The 14,890-nt window shown below is 33.2% G+C and overlaps 1 protein-coding gene across 6 annotated transcripts in view; it reads right to left on the bottom strand.

Moving 5' to 3' along the window:
• The window catches only part of LOC144968435 (suppressor of lurcher protein 1-like), a 469,097-nt gene that overhangs the window by 368,763 nt on the left and 85,444 nt on the right, over nt 1–14,890 (bottom strand). For all 6 annotated transcript variants that reach the window (XM_078906791.1, XM_078906786.1, XM_078906792.1 and 3 more), the window contains one exon: nt 11,654–11,964. The gene's annotated coding sequence lies outside the window, so the exon portion shown is untranslated. Of the gene's footprint in view, nt 1–11,653; nt 11,965–14,890 lie in introns of those variants that run through there.

Raw genomic sequence — 14,890 nt, 5'->3', positions numbered from 1 at the left:
TCCTTTCCAATTAAATCTCCCAAGATTTAGTTTCAAATCTAATTTATTTAAAGATATTTTTTGAGGTTCCGATGTAAAGAATAGCTCCAATAGATTGTAATAATAAACACAATTTTTGCTGCAATCATAATTAAAAGTGTCGGTCTTCTAATTCAATAAAGGCAACCGATACTATCTCTCTCTCTCTCTCTCTATCTCTCTCTCTCTTTCTCTCTCTCTCTCTCTCTCTCTCTCTCTCTCTCTCTCTCTCTCTCTCTTCTCTTGTCGGCATTTTTGTCAACATGCCGATGCAGTCAATGAAATTAAATCATGTGTGTTTGTGTGTGTGTGTATGTGTCTGTGTGTGTGTTTGTGTATGTATGTGTTCCTCTCTCTTTCCCCGCCCCTATCTGTCTCTCTATATTCCTATCTCCCCTTCCCTTCTCTCTATCTATCTATCTATCCATACCTCCATCTATTTATCTATATATTTATTTATCTATCGATCTATCTATCTGTCTGTCTATCTCTCTATCTAGCTCTTGTCTATATATTTTGACAATTTTCCGATAAAGTCAATAAAACTTTCATTTTGGAAAAAATACCATACATTCAATTTATATTGTTTGTTTTCTTTACAAAATACATTTTAAAAGTTCTCTGTGAATCAGTCTATTTTTGTTCTGTCTAAAGAAACTAAACAAAAGAATCTAAAGAATCTAACGTAACAGTAAAATATAATGATGTAGGCTTTATCAATGGTCAAAAAAAAATGACGACCGTTAATGCTGATGTAAAGACTATAATATAGGAATTTTGACAGTAGGTCCTACATATGAATTATTATTATTATCATTATTATTATTATTATTATTATTATTATTATTATTATTATTATTATTATTATTATTATTATTATTATTATTATTATTATTATTATTATTATTATTATTATTATTATTATTATTATTGTTATTATTATTATATTATATTATATTATTATTATTATTATTATTATTATATCATCTCATATTATTATTATTATTATTATTATTATTATTATTATTATTATTTATTATTATTATTATTATTATTATCATATTATTATCATCATAATCATTATCATTATCATGATCATTATCATTATCATTATCATTATTTATTATTATTATTATTATTATTATTATTATTATTATTATTATTATTATTATATTATCATTATTATTATTATCATTGTTACTATTATTATTATTATATCATCATCATCATCATCATCATTATATTATTATTATTATTATTATTATTAGTAGTAGTAGTAGTAGTAGTAGTAGTAGTAGTAGTAGTAGTAGTAGTAGTATTAGTATTATTATTTTCATTCTTATCATATTTATTAATTTTTCAATATAATTTTTATAGAACAGCCGAGCACGTTTTATTAATTCATTTATTTATTTATTTATCTGCAGAATGCGTCATCGAATCCTTTCATTTAAACAAACTATCAAAGCAATGGCTGTCAAAGTCATTTCATTTTGACGTTTTTGTCCTGGGGAAAATGCTAATAACAATGTAGTCAAAAACCATTTATTTAGGACCACTGAAATTAAAACATAACTCAAATCTCAAATATAGATGTAGTACTTTAAATATATGACAAAGTCTGAAGATCCATATATATATATATATATATATATATATATATATATATATATATATATATATATATACTAATGTCAATGTTTAATAATTCATATGAATATTGATTGACATCAAACCCCTTTAATTGTTTGATTAGCCTGATTAATATTTGGGGTTGTGGTCCATTCAATTTACCCATTGGACAAAACCAAATATTTCCATTTTAGTCTTAAATGTTCACAGCAATTTTCATCAAATAGGCACGGCACTGTCTAGGGTATTATGACTAATTCGTTTCTGGGAGTTCGGTATAGTAGAAACTGTTAATAATTGATCCACTTCCTCAAACTGGTATGCTGTGGGAATGAACAAGGAGGAGAACATTGAGTTCAAAGTCAAAACTGTTGAAATTTGGAGCAAATAAATTATTTTTTGAAGTTTCTCCTCACTGAAGAATTAATCATAACTCAGATCTTCAAAGTTGTGCTTAAAGATAAATATTAAGCATCGGATTCTTCTCCATATACTACCGTTTTGAGACGATAAGTCACATATGAGTCGAGGAGTTTTCGACTGTTGTGGCCGAGGGTCTTCATAAACTTCTGTTACAAATTAAACGTCTGAAGTCACCCCCCCCCCCTCCCCCTAAAGTTACAACAGCTACCTGATTGATGAACTCAAATCTTTACATCTCCAGCAAATCTTCACGGAATGTTTTACATTCTGTCCCCTTGTTACCATGCGCTCACTTTCCACATTCTACTCCACATTCTACTCGTTTCCTTCATCTTTAAGGCAGTCAATGTCGTAAACGTATTTAAACAATTGGCCAGAAAACTCGTCCTTCAAATGTCGATCGATTTAAATGGTTTGAGAGTTCTTGGCAAGATCAGGATAATTTAAATCGATCGATATTTGAGGGACCAGTTTTCTGGCCAAATGTTTAAATACGAGTTTTTTCCAGAGTACTGTTAACTGGTTAAATTCACGCCCCTTTTAACACCTATTTTTGTTGTTTTTATTCTTTATTTTTAACACACTCGTTTATATCATATTTATTTTTTAAACTGCTACATTTTCTGTCACTTTGTGCTTTGCTGGAGTCCAGTGCCACCACTAATATCTGACATGTAGCCCTAGATGGGAGATGCTAAATCGTCCTAGTGAGTCAACTGACCGTTAATAAATTCCATAAAAAACAAAATTGAAGTAAAATTCAAAGATACTCGAAAATACTCAAGGTGTGGCTTGGCATCGGGATACCGCTTACTGCCCCCCCCCCCCCCAATTTCCGGTTAACAATACAATGATAATCCACTTGGCCAAATTCCATTCGTAACTCCTAGAATTACAAAATTATATTATCACACATAGTGGTATTATGTATAGCTTGGAACAGTAAACTGAGGTAGAACAAAATCAGAAAGTCTTCAGACAGGAAATCAGTTTCGAACAAGTGTTTCCGTCCTTCATTTATTAGACTCTAAAGGGGTAGGACCACACCTAGGTAATGATTCTTAAGTGTCATAATACATTTGTTTAAATACCGGCACTAGGGCTCGAACCCACGACCTTCGGATCAGGATTTTCTTTCTGGCGTATTTTGTATGTGCTCTATCCAATATGCCATCAAATAGACACAAGGAGCATGTTTGACTTATGCTAAAATATGTCAAATGGGAAATCTTCAAGGCTGTTTTTTCTCATTCAACTATTAGAAATATTAAAGCACGCGGCGTTTATAAATTATTATCGAACCAAACAAGTATTAAAAACACAGAATTGAAATGATTGAAATCAAGCGCGTGACCAAAGCCTATCGCTCACGCTGTCTAAAATCAGTCCCAAACCCCTTGACAGTGCAATTTTAAACAAGCATTTATTGCTATCCCCTAGTCCTTTTGGAATTCATTTAGGTTGCAAGAGGCTCCGATCATTTGCAGAGTGACTATAGTGGCGGGGAGGGGGGAAGTTTTTTTGTGAAAGAAAACATCGTTTTGATCAAACGGTTCCGTCTGTTTATTCCGTGCGATTTCCCAGGAGAAAAAGTCGATTCCCCTTGACTATTTATAGTTCGGGCATTGAAAGAATACGGAGTCGGTCTAGACCATTTCTCGAGATATTTATATGTACATATACTTTATGTATGTATAAGCATGAATGTGTTTGTGAATGTCTCAGGGAGAGTTATGGCCATGGATTTAGTCCCGTGAAAGCAATTGTGATTATTATTCTTTTTGTTGTATAATTCAAATACCACACAAAGGTTCTGTTCTATATAAAACAGGAGCAAGCCACAAAAAGGCTTTGTCTAGAAAATCTCATCCTTCTCCGTCAAAGAAGCTGCAATGGAAATCCCAGTCTCGTCGCATGTGTTTTTTTTTATTTTAATGGCAAAGATTATTAGGTTTTTGAGAGTCTCACTCAAATGGTAGAGCACTCGCTTCACAAGTAAAGGGACCAGCACCGACCCTTGTCTAGATTTTCTCTGATTCCCTGTCCACCCGACATTGGTTGGGTAACTGGGTCCACAAGATCTGGCGGAAAGTAGTTTGCGATAGACTAGAGTCCTATATTAAGGGTAGCGACAAATTGCTGTTGATCAGAAACGGGGTTAAATCCAGCTCCATGGGCTGTATTGTATGGCTCTGGAGGACGACTATACTGCTTGTTTAGAGAACAAATACAAAAATAATGGAGGGTATTTTCTGATACATGGATGGTGATTTGTGCTCTTGTGATATAACAATCTACCCTTGACATAGATCTCGGGTCCGAGTCCCGTTTTGGGAGGCGCAAAGATGAATCCACAGAAAAGACTTTTAACTCATATTATGTTCTTGTCATACTGAGGTTGCAAAGTGAGAATCTGACCCGTAACAATGTTATCTTTATCGAAAAAAAACCCCAAAGAAACTTCCTTACAACTGCCATGACTCGTCCTATCTAACCTACAAGATCACCATGATGGTAATGTTTTGATTGTTTTGAAGGATTTTACGGCGCTTGTAACACATTAAGGTCATATCAGCGCCAGTAAAACGGAATAAATGGACTAGTAAAAAGTTATAGAATTACAATTAAAACACCTAAGAAAAGGTAAGACAAAGGGGAATTGGTTCATATAGGAAACAGATGTAGATTACAAGTGCACACTATCAAAGTATACTTAGTCTGCCTTAGATTGTTCCCAGTTTACCACTAGTACAGACCTTAAAAACAAATTTACTCTTGGGTATGTATGAATAAAGCGAATTTTATCTTGTATTATTCAATTATAAATATAGATTCCGTGAATGTGAACAACATCCGTTTTCGTGCGTGCAATATCATAATTGGCAAATTTGGAAATCTGTCGTTTTATACAGATCTCTCAATTTTTACAAGTATGTTTATTTGTTTGTTTTGTCTCTAATCGGAAATGTTCGTGTTTTAATGTTCGAAACAATTTTATTGCGTGTTGAAGGCGAGAAATTCAATAAAAGCAACAACAAGAACAATCAAAGCAAAAGCAGTAGTAATAAGAATAATAATTATGTTGTTGATGATGCTGCTGCTGCTGCTGATGATGATGATGATGATGATGATGATGATGATGATGATGATGATGATGATGATGATGATGATGATGATGATGATGATGATGATGATGATGATAATGATGATGAGCGACATCAAAGTCATCATCATCATCATCACCATCGTCATCATCATCATCATCATCATCATCATTTTCACCCTCATCAATATCCTCAATGGTGATGATGACAATGAATGATGATAAGAATATTGAAGCTCCACTGTCTACGTTATACAGTATAGCAAACTATGTTGTTATGGATACGCCATTGTTTTGGAAACCGACTGTCATACAACGCCACACAAGAGATTCTAACATAAAAGAAAAACGGATCCCTACAAAGCGGAATTATTTCTCTTTTTTATTAGATAAAAAGTATTAAATGTTGTTTCTACATATATGGAAATCGCATGAGGTATCGAGGTGAAGGTCCTTATGATATTTCAAAAATCTAAATTTTAGTTGATTTTCTTGGTGTTGTTTTTGTTTTGGTTTCGATAGGCACATTTGGAATTTCAATTCTCAAATCGCAGTTCGAGTTGCTAGATCGATTTTGGTATTCAAAATTGTCAAATGTTGTGGTATAAATAACACATTGTTTTTAACCTTGGTGAAGGAATGAAGGATTTTGTCAAACTGCCAATACAAAAGACGAACTGCTAAAAGGCGACTTTTACTGTATGAAATGGAAATCTGTTTTCTTATGGCCTGCCTTTGGAATAAATGAAGCGTTGTTTTAAGAAGAAAAAGAAGAAGAAGAAGAAGAAGAAGAAGAAGAAGAAGAAGAAGAAGAAGAAGAAGAAGAAGAAGAAGAAGAATAAGAAGAAGAAGAAGAATTGTGGTAAAAAATCTGATAAATACTCACCATTTCTGCTCGTCAAAATGATATCTAACCTTAGAAATTCATATTCCGATAGAGAAAATTTAGTGAGATACACCCAACTGACGGTTTAAAATCAATAATAAAGAGCTGAGTGTCGTCATCGTAGTTCATACTATATAATACGAACTCAAAGAATTCCCAACGAATTTATAATAGTATTCAACTCAATTTTAGTGTTTATAAATATATTATTGTAACTAAGGCCTCCAAGATTTTCAAACAAAATTGTTTTGATAAGAAAAGATTAAACAAGACCCCATACCAACTATTTCGAATTTATATTTTTTTAAATTAAAAAAAAGGTTTCTTTTAAAAGTTTATATAAATTTTGAAGTGTTGATATTTCTTAATGCTTTGCTCACCTCAACTTTTTATCTTTGAAAACATCAAGCGTTTTATTATTCATTTTAATAACATTGTGAAATTCACGCCAAAAGATGTTTATATAAAAATTAGAAAGCTTACGAGTTTTCAAAAAAAATCATTGAGTAAAAAATAGATGGACAGCGTGGCTCAGCGTTTTTGGTCTTTGTTTCGTAACCGAAAGGTACCGAATTCGACTACCCGTCACTTGTGTGGCCTTGAGCAAGTCACCTAGCCGTAGCTCACTTTGCGGCGCTGCAATGCGGCTGACGCATGGGTTATTCCAGTCTCTCCTTGGAATAGATCCTAAAGAAAAAAAATTCCCCTTAGGAATCTATTGTTTTTATTTATTATTATTAAACTGAAACAGATTATTTTTTGGTACTTCTTATATTTAGTCCCATTATTTTATTTTAAATTATTAGCGAATCAAAAAGTCTATTACAAGTTGGCACTCATTTATTTTAATTATTTTAATACTGCATTGTGGAAATTAACATAGATCGAAACTAATTTTTATGATCGAAATCGGTACGGTAATAAATTCTGTAGGTGGCAACTCCCAACTCCCAACGTCAGTTTACTAATCATAATGCTCAAAAGCAGATTTTATACAATTTAATCAAATGACCGGTTTTTATGCACTGGCAGGTTTACTAAATAATCGATTAATCATTAGACTCAATTAGTGATAGAATTAGCCTTGATTTAAAAAAAAAAGATTTGCAAGTTACTCGTATATCGATCTGTAAAATAGTTGTATAATGTTTAATGTTGCAGTATTCTGTAAAAAAAAAAAAGAATAGTTCAATATTTTTTAGATATTTTGTCAGTAATTCTATGCTCGTTGGCAAAACTTTAAACAGAGCCAGAGCTGTCAGCAACAATTCTAACCCCCAATCATATTTTAAATAAAATGAATCTCTAACAAACATTGCATTTTGTGAAAATGTCTTATCAAAAGGCGATGTGGCTATGTGATCTAGTAGTATGACACTCGCTTTCGGATCGGAATGTCCTGGGTTCGAGCCTCGCTCGGCGCATAGTTGAGTCATTGAAAAAAAGCTCTTTACTCATATTCTCTCATCGTACTAAGATGTAAATGAGTTATGGCCGTTAACAGCGTTGTGTCTGTCCGAAAAAATGTAATATCGCTAACAATAATGCTTATTTCCCGTCTGCCGAGACCAATTACCCACGGAAGTATGATATTATTTCTACTTAATGAAATACAATTATATTATGGGTTTTAGTCTTATGAATCGGACAGATAAGTTATTCATTCACGATCTGTGGAACCAAAATCGATTTCTACTCAAACAATTTAGGACCCATCCGTGCTCTGTGCATTTTCCCCTTCTACGTCTTGTTTGAACAGAAAGTAAAAAAATACAAAATAGATCGAATGAATCATGTAATCTTTTACACAATGTGCAGATCACGTGACCCACAAGAGTAAATAAAAGCGGAGAGCTGTCACTGGGAGAAAGACATATGGTTATGGAACAAAAACAAAGCAGGAGGAGGGAAAAGACGTATCCATGAGAGGACTATGATGGGAGTCAAGAGAAGAAACACGAGAGAGATGATAGTAAAGAGATGGAAGGAGGGACACAGATTGAGAGAGAGAGAGAGAGAGAGAGAGAGAGAGAGAGAGAGAGAGAGAAAGAGAAGAACCAAGGCTGGGGGAGGGGGAGGAGGTGATAGTTGGATAGATAGATAGATAGATAGATGGATGGATAGATAGATAGATAGATAGATAGATAGATAGATAGATGGATGGATGGATAGATATATAGATATATATACAGATGGATAGATAGATAAATAGATAGATAGATAAATCGACAGATATATATATATATATATATATATATATATATATATATATATATATATATATATATATAAAAATGCAGAACAGTGGGCTGAAGAAAAAGAAGATTGAATTTAATTGCACTCATACCCGTATTCAAACGGAATGAAACATTCTCCCAGCACATTCCCCAACCACACACCTCCACAAATTGCGAGATTGATCGTTTGTTTTGTTTTTTTGTTTGTTTCTTAATTATTATTTAGAATCCTCATGCACGTCGTTTAGAATTATAATTTTCCTTTTTTATTGCCAAAAATAAAACATTAAACAGAATAAATCTTCATTTCTATTCTGCGATACTTAATATAAAACTCTACCTTTTACTTTCTTTTATTGTCACTAAAGTGATAGAAAAATAAACTAAATAAAACTTCAAGGCTACAACACTGGTTGTATTTTTAGAGACTCATGTTTTTCCTGTCCCATTATTCCTATTGCCAAATTGAAAAATAAAACATCGTTGCTATTTTGCAACACTCAACACTGACCCCATTTCCCACTTTGAAATAAATCCTTTCGAGTCTCACCGGAAGTGAAACGGTTCCTTCTGTCGACTACGACAATATGTCATCATCTGCCGTACTCTGAAAAAAAAAACCCAAACGTATTTAAAATTTTGGCTAGAAAAATGGTCCTTGAAATATCGATCGATTAAAATAACCCTCATCTTGTCAAAACCTGGGATTCCATCTTATAGGTCCAAGGTTTGAGAGTTTTTGACGAGATAGGTGGGGGTAGGGGGGGGGGGGGGGGGGTTATTCTATCAAACGATATTTGAAGGACTAGCTCTCTGGCCAAATTTGAAAAAACGTGTCTATTCAGAGTATGGATGTATATTATTATAACCCCTGAAAGTGACTCTAGAGGAGTAGAAAGAGTCTGGGTCAGCATTAACAAGGAATAGTTCCACAAAGAATGTGATAATCACCCTTCTATAAACATAATAATGGTACTGATAATGATAATGTCTTGACGGAAAAGCGGCTGTGTATGTTATTGACAGAAGGACATAATAAGTGAGATGTAAAAGCAGAAAGTTAGAGAGAAATATATATATATATATATATATATATATATATATATATATATATATATATATATATATATAAGAGAGAGAGAGAGAGAGAGAGAGAGAGAGAGAGAGAGATAGACAGATAGATAAATAGAAACTGTGGTAGATGCATTGGTAGAGCATTCACTTCAGAACCAAAAGTGCATGAGATCAAACCCGGATATAGTTGAGTTGTTTTAATTATTACCCCTCTGTCCACCCAGCAGTACTTGAGTAGTTAGGTATGTTAGAAATGATGATTTAAAAAGTTAAAGTACTTATAAAGTACTTGTGAAGGTTACCAAGCATTACTATTGTCTGTTTCACGCTGAAGCAAATTGATAATTACCAGATCCATGAGCCTGTGAAGGACAATAGATGAACAAATAGATACATCGATCCATCCATCCATCCATCCATCCAACCATCCACCAATCCGTCCGTCCGTATGTACGTACGTCCGTACGCCCGTCAGTCCACCCAACATCCATCCACCCATCCATCCATCAATCCATTCATCTATCCATGCATGCATGCGTGCATGCATACATACATACATACATACATACATACATACATACATACATACATACATACATACATACATACATACATACATACATACATACTTACGTACGTACGTACGTGCGTACGTACGTACGTACGTACGTACATACATACATACATACATACATACATACATACATACATACATACATACATACATACATACATACATACATACATACATACATACATACATACATACATACATACATACATACATACATACTACAACACATACATACATACATACATACATACATACATACATACATACATACATACATACATACATACATACATACATACATACATACATACATACATACATACATACATACATGCATACATACATACATATATACATACATACATATATACATAGATACATACATACATACATGCATGCATACATACATATATACATATAATATATATATACACCGATAAAGAACTAAACACTTATGGGTAGGTGAAAACATAGATAGATAGATAAATAAATAAATATTTGAGAGGATGTTGACAAGAGTATCCGGATTCCGGTCAATTTGGAACCAGGAGAATACAGTAAACCTTTAGAATAGATCCTCCCACGACAGGCTAATGTCTGACTTAAACAAACGCGGACACCCAACGCAGAGTTGCTATTCTATAATCAAATTTTAACAAACAAAAAAAAGTGGAAAATACTGTCTGAATAAAAGACGAGTTGTAGCCTTTCTACATTATGGAACTCAATGCAGTGCAATTTCATTATTTCTATTTTTACTTTTACGAAAAAATTTTATTTTGTGAGGAAGAGTGACTACATTTTTTTTACGTGTTATATATATATATATATATATATATATATATATATATATATATATATAGTTCTGTGTTTGTGCCTGTGTGTGTGTGTGTGTGTGTGTCTGTGTGCGTGTGTGTGTGTGGCGCTATGCCAAAATGTCGGTTTTTTTGTGACGTTCAAAGCAAAGATACCCTAAAAAATAAGTTTAGAAATCCCAAGGGAAACATTTCACTTTCATCAGTTTGTCGGTTAAATAATGACAAATAGACCCAAAAAAAACCCCGACGACCTAGCATCAAAATTATAGTAGTTATAGATAGCTTTTTAAGGATAAGATAGTGAATAAAGTCAATTCTCTGTCACACTTTTTAATAAAATCTTTGAGAAACTATTTCTGCTATTCTATTGGAGATAGACCGCAAGTTATTGGTTTAATAATCTACATTATTAAAATGATAGAATCTGACGAAAATAAAAGTTTTCTTATTTTTTTGTAAATAACATTATTTTTTGAGTATTTTCTGCGGCGAACTTCACAAAAACGACCTCCTCGCGCGGCCTCACATATACCAATGATGGTTACTGTTTCCTTTCTTAATTTTTTTCCGACATACGCTTCTCATTTGAATTCATAAAAAGTGCATATGAGACCCTATTATTAAAAGTTGTTCTCTAGAACCTTAGGTAACTAAAAATTGCGCCTGAACAGCAGGACTCAAGCCCAGAACCTGCAGGTTAAGAGTCGACTATCACAGCATTAGACCACGATGTCGCACAAGAGTTGCCATTTCTCAACACTTAGGAAATTGAAAGGTCTATCCTAATACGAGTACTTCCATCGCAGACGGAGTATATGATGGACGTACTATCTTTCAAATGACCTAAGCAAATACTTTTATCAAAACCCGTATGGAATTTCCACTCACCTGCAGTGACCAGTAGATAATCCAATTGTGGAGCAAATATCCAACAGAATTTTAATATATCACAGTCGACGAAAATACCAACAAAATCTCTATTCCAATGGAAAATACAATCACAAATACTCAAAAGACTCCACCACAATATTGTACGGCTGCTCTCGTGAAAGGGTTAAAGGTCAAAGCACTCAACTGTAAAAGGGCGAGACAGCGAGGGATGGGGTATTGGTCAATCAAAGATCAAATGAGACTAATGCATCACCTTTCAAATCAGCGTTTTCTTTCATTGGAAGGGCCTTTCATAACATTCAGAAGATCTGAGGAGACACAAGGATAAAAAAATAAAATTCAATAAAGCATTTGATGATGTTTATATCGTTTTTAGTGGTTTTATTGGTTATTTATATTTATTGGTTAATACTTTTTTAAAAATTATCAATAAAATCGTTTCATCTGCTGACACTTCCGCATCGGCTGTACCCAATGCCGTCTGATTGCTATGTCTGTACCAATAAGTGTAGAAGACAACAACACAGTTTCAGAGCAAACATCTACAATTTTCTCATGATGATGAAATAACTTTTCAAATTTACATAATCTGGCTCACGCCAGGCGGAGGGTATCGTAACAGACTGGTCGCGGGTTCAATACCCTATGACCGCTAAAGTCTTCATTATCTATTGATTTTTTTGCACTTCTTTACTTACTGCATTTTTTTTGTTTCTATCGACATAAATGCTTGTTCCACTCACTCTTTTTTATATAATACCACACTGAGGCGATGAGTCACAGAGGACGTGCACATATTTGCAGGTCTGGTAACTGAACACACTTATAGGTTTAATTTAACACTGTTGTAATGGACAGTAATTTGCGTTAGTTTGAGAGTATTTCCAATGCAACAATGAGCCCGTAATAATTTGGGTTATCAGACCTGCAAATAAGTACACGTTGGTCACAAATCATAGACACAAAGCTGGGCCAATAATCCCCTATATCTCAAAATTTCAATAACTATTAAGCCCCAGATCAAAGGGCTGAATCAGGCAACAGACGACCTCCCTCAATAATATATTGGTTTCAGAGCGATCCGCGATTTTGTAAATGGCGATGCGGAACGCGCGAAAATCAATGAATTAATTCTCAACGATAGAACAATAAACCACAACCATAAAGTCCCGTGTTATGTAATAGTCCTTATAATTAAAGCGTGGTTTTCTATAACTCGTTAAGTTTTGAAAATTTCCATCCATGATCAAATTGAAATGCAAACTTTATTTTAAGTATCATTTGACACAAGACAACTCGACAACTAATGATTAAGAAAATGACAATGTGGGAATTAACCAAATGACGAAAACATAATTTAGACGCATGATAATCAGTATTTGAAATTTATATGTTTTCCTGTTTAAGAAATCACATCATTTATTTCTCAACATAATGACCAGACGTAAACTGTCAAATATTAGTGGTTATATATCAAGATTTACTAATATTAGGGGACTAAACCACCCCCGTATGTATAGTCTTGAGGCGATTTATCACGAATATCAGAAACTTAACAGAGAGGGGAAACATTCCCGTATATCTCAAAATTGGATTACTACTACTCAAGTACTATTCAGCTACATAAAATCAAAAGACTGAATCAGGCAGCCAATGCATTTCCCCAATTTATTGGATTCGGGGCGAGCTGCGACTTTTAGGATGGCGATGCGGAACGCCTGGTAATCAATGAATCATTTCTCAACGATGCGGGGGCTTGTCTTTTGTTTTTTTTCTCCTTCTTTTTGTACTTTAACTCAAGGTCGATTTCTATGTATCGAGGTCATGTGATCACAATACCTTCAGGACAACGACACCCACCCACCCACCCACACACACACACACACACACACACACACACACACACAATGTCTGGAACCTTAATGGAGGCGGAGAGTTTTACGTTACATGTATTATTCAAAGGGTAAACTGAATCAGAGTGTAAACCAAGTAGACTATAATGACAATGATTATTAAATAAATATTAAATATTGAGCTTTTATATAGCGCAATATCCACTTAACGTGCTCAAAGCGCTTTACAAGGTGACGATGATGATGATGATGATGATGATGATGATGATGATGATGATGATGATGATGATGATAATGATGATGATGATGATGATGATTGTAGAAAATAGAATTCGTTCAACTTGTCCTGTAAAAATATGATTTATGTGATGATTTTTTATTTGTATTTAAATGTAAAGTCCTTCATATGGGTTTGAATTTCAATTATTTATACAAAAGACGAAAAGAAAAATAGATAATGTGTGAGCGAGAAATAGAGATATACAGGGGGAGAGAGGGGAGAGAGAGGGGGGATAGAGAGAGAGAGAGAGAGAGAGAGAGAGAGAGAGAGAGAGAGAGAGAGAGAGAGAGACATCCTTCATTGTTCGTATATTATAATATTATGTATATATACAAGCCATTACAACCTCCAAATCACGTTATCTCTATTTTGTATTCTTTTGTTGGATTGTGTCATTCGCATAACCTAGTATCATACGACTGCCGCACAGTGAGAAAACAATTTTTCAATTATAATCAAGAAATCACCCCCTCCATCATAATATATTGATGAATTGATATGTCCGTCAACTTTTCAAATATCTTAAATCTAAAACCTTTGTGCTGTTTATCTCATGTTTAAAATCATTTTAAGTGTCAGAATCATCATAATTCTCGATATAATTTGAGTTTTTAAATTTCACGGGCAAAATGAAGAAAAGCCTTCTAACGGTAAAGTGACATTGGCGGTTCGACATCTCGAGACGTAATATTGTTAATCCACGCAGCCTAGCCAACCTCAATGTCAACAGGAATATCCAGTGTTGTCAGTTTAATAACCTTGCCCAGACAAAAAAAAAAAGAAATTAATAATAATAATAATAATAAAAATAATAATAAAAATATAATAATGATGATGATGATAATAACGATAATAATATAATATAAAATAATAATATAATAATAATAATAATAATAATAATAATAATAATAATAATAATAATAATAATAATAATAATAATAATAATAATAATAATAATAATATGCTTTGTTTCTTCCTATTTCAGTTCAATATTTTGATTACCCCGTGTCATCTTTATACATTTATCTAACATATCCCAAAATAAATGGCATATTCTAATCAACCTTTGTCATATTTATACATTTAGATATCTCTAACATA

The sequence above is a fragment of the Berghia stephanieae genome, chromosome 3 (genome assembly GCF_034508935.2).
Source record: "Berghia stephanieae isolate SIO BIC M18660-M18661 chromosome 3, UCSD_Bste_1.3, whole genome shotgun sequence".
Taxonomy (NCBI): Eukaryota; Metazoa; Mollusca; class Gastropoda; order Nudibranchia; family Aeolidiidae; genus Berghia; species Berghia stephanieae.
This window is presented reverse-complemented; position numbering and strand designations above follow the sequence as displayed.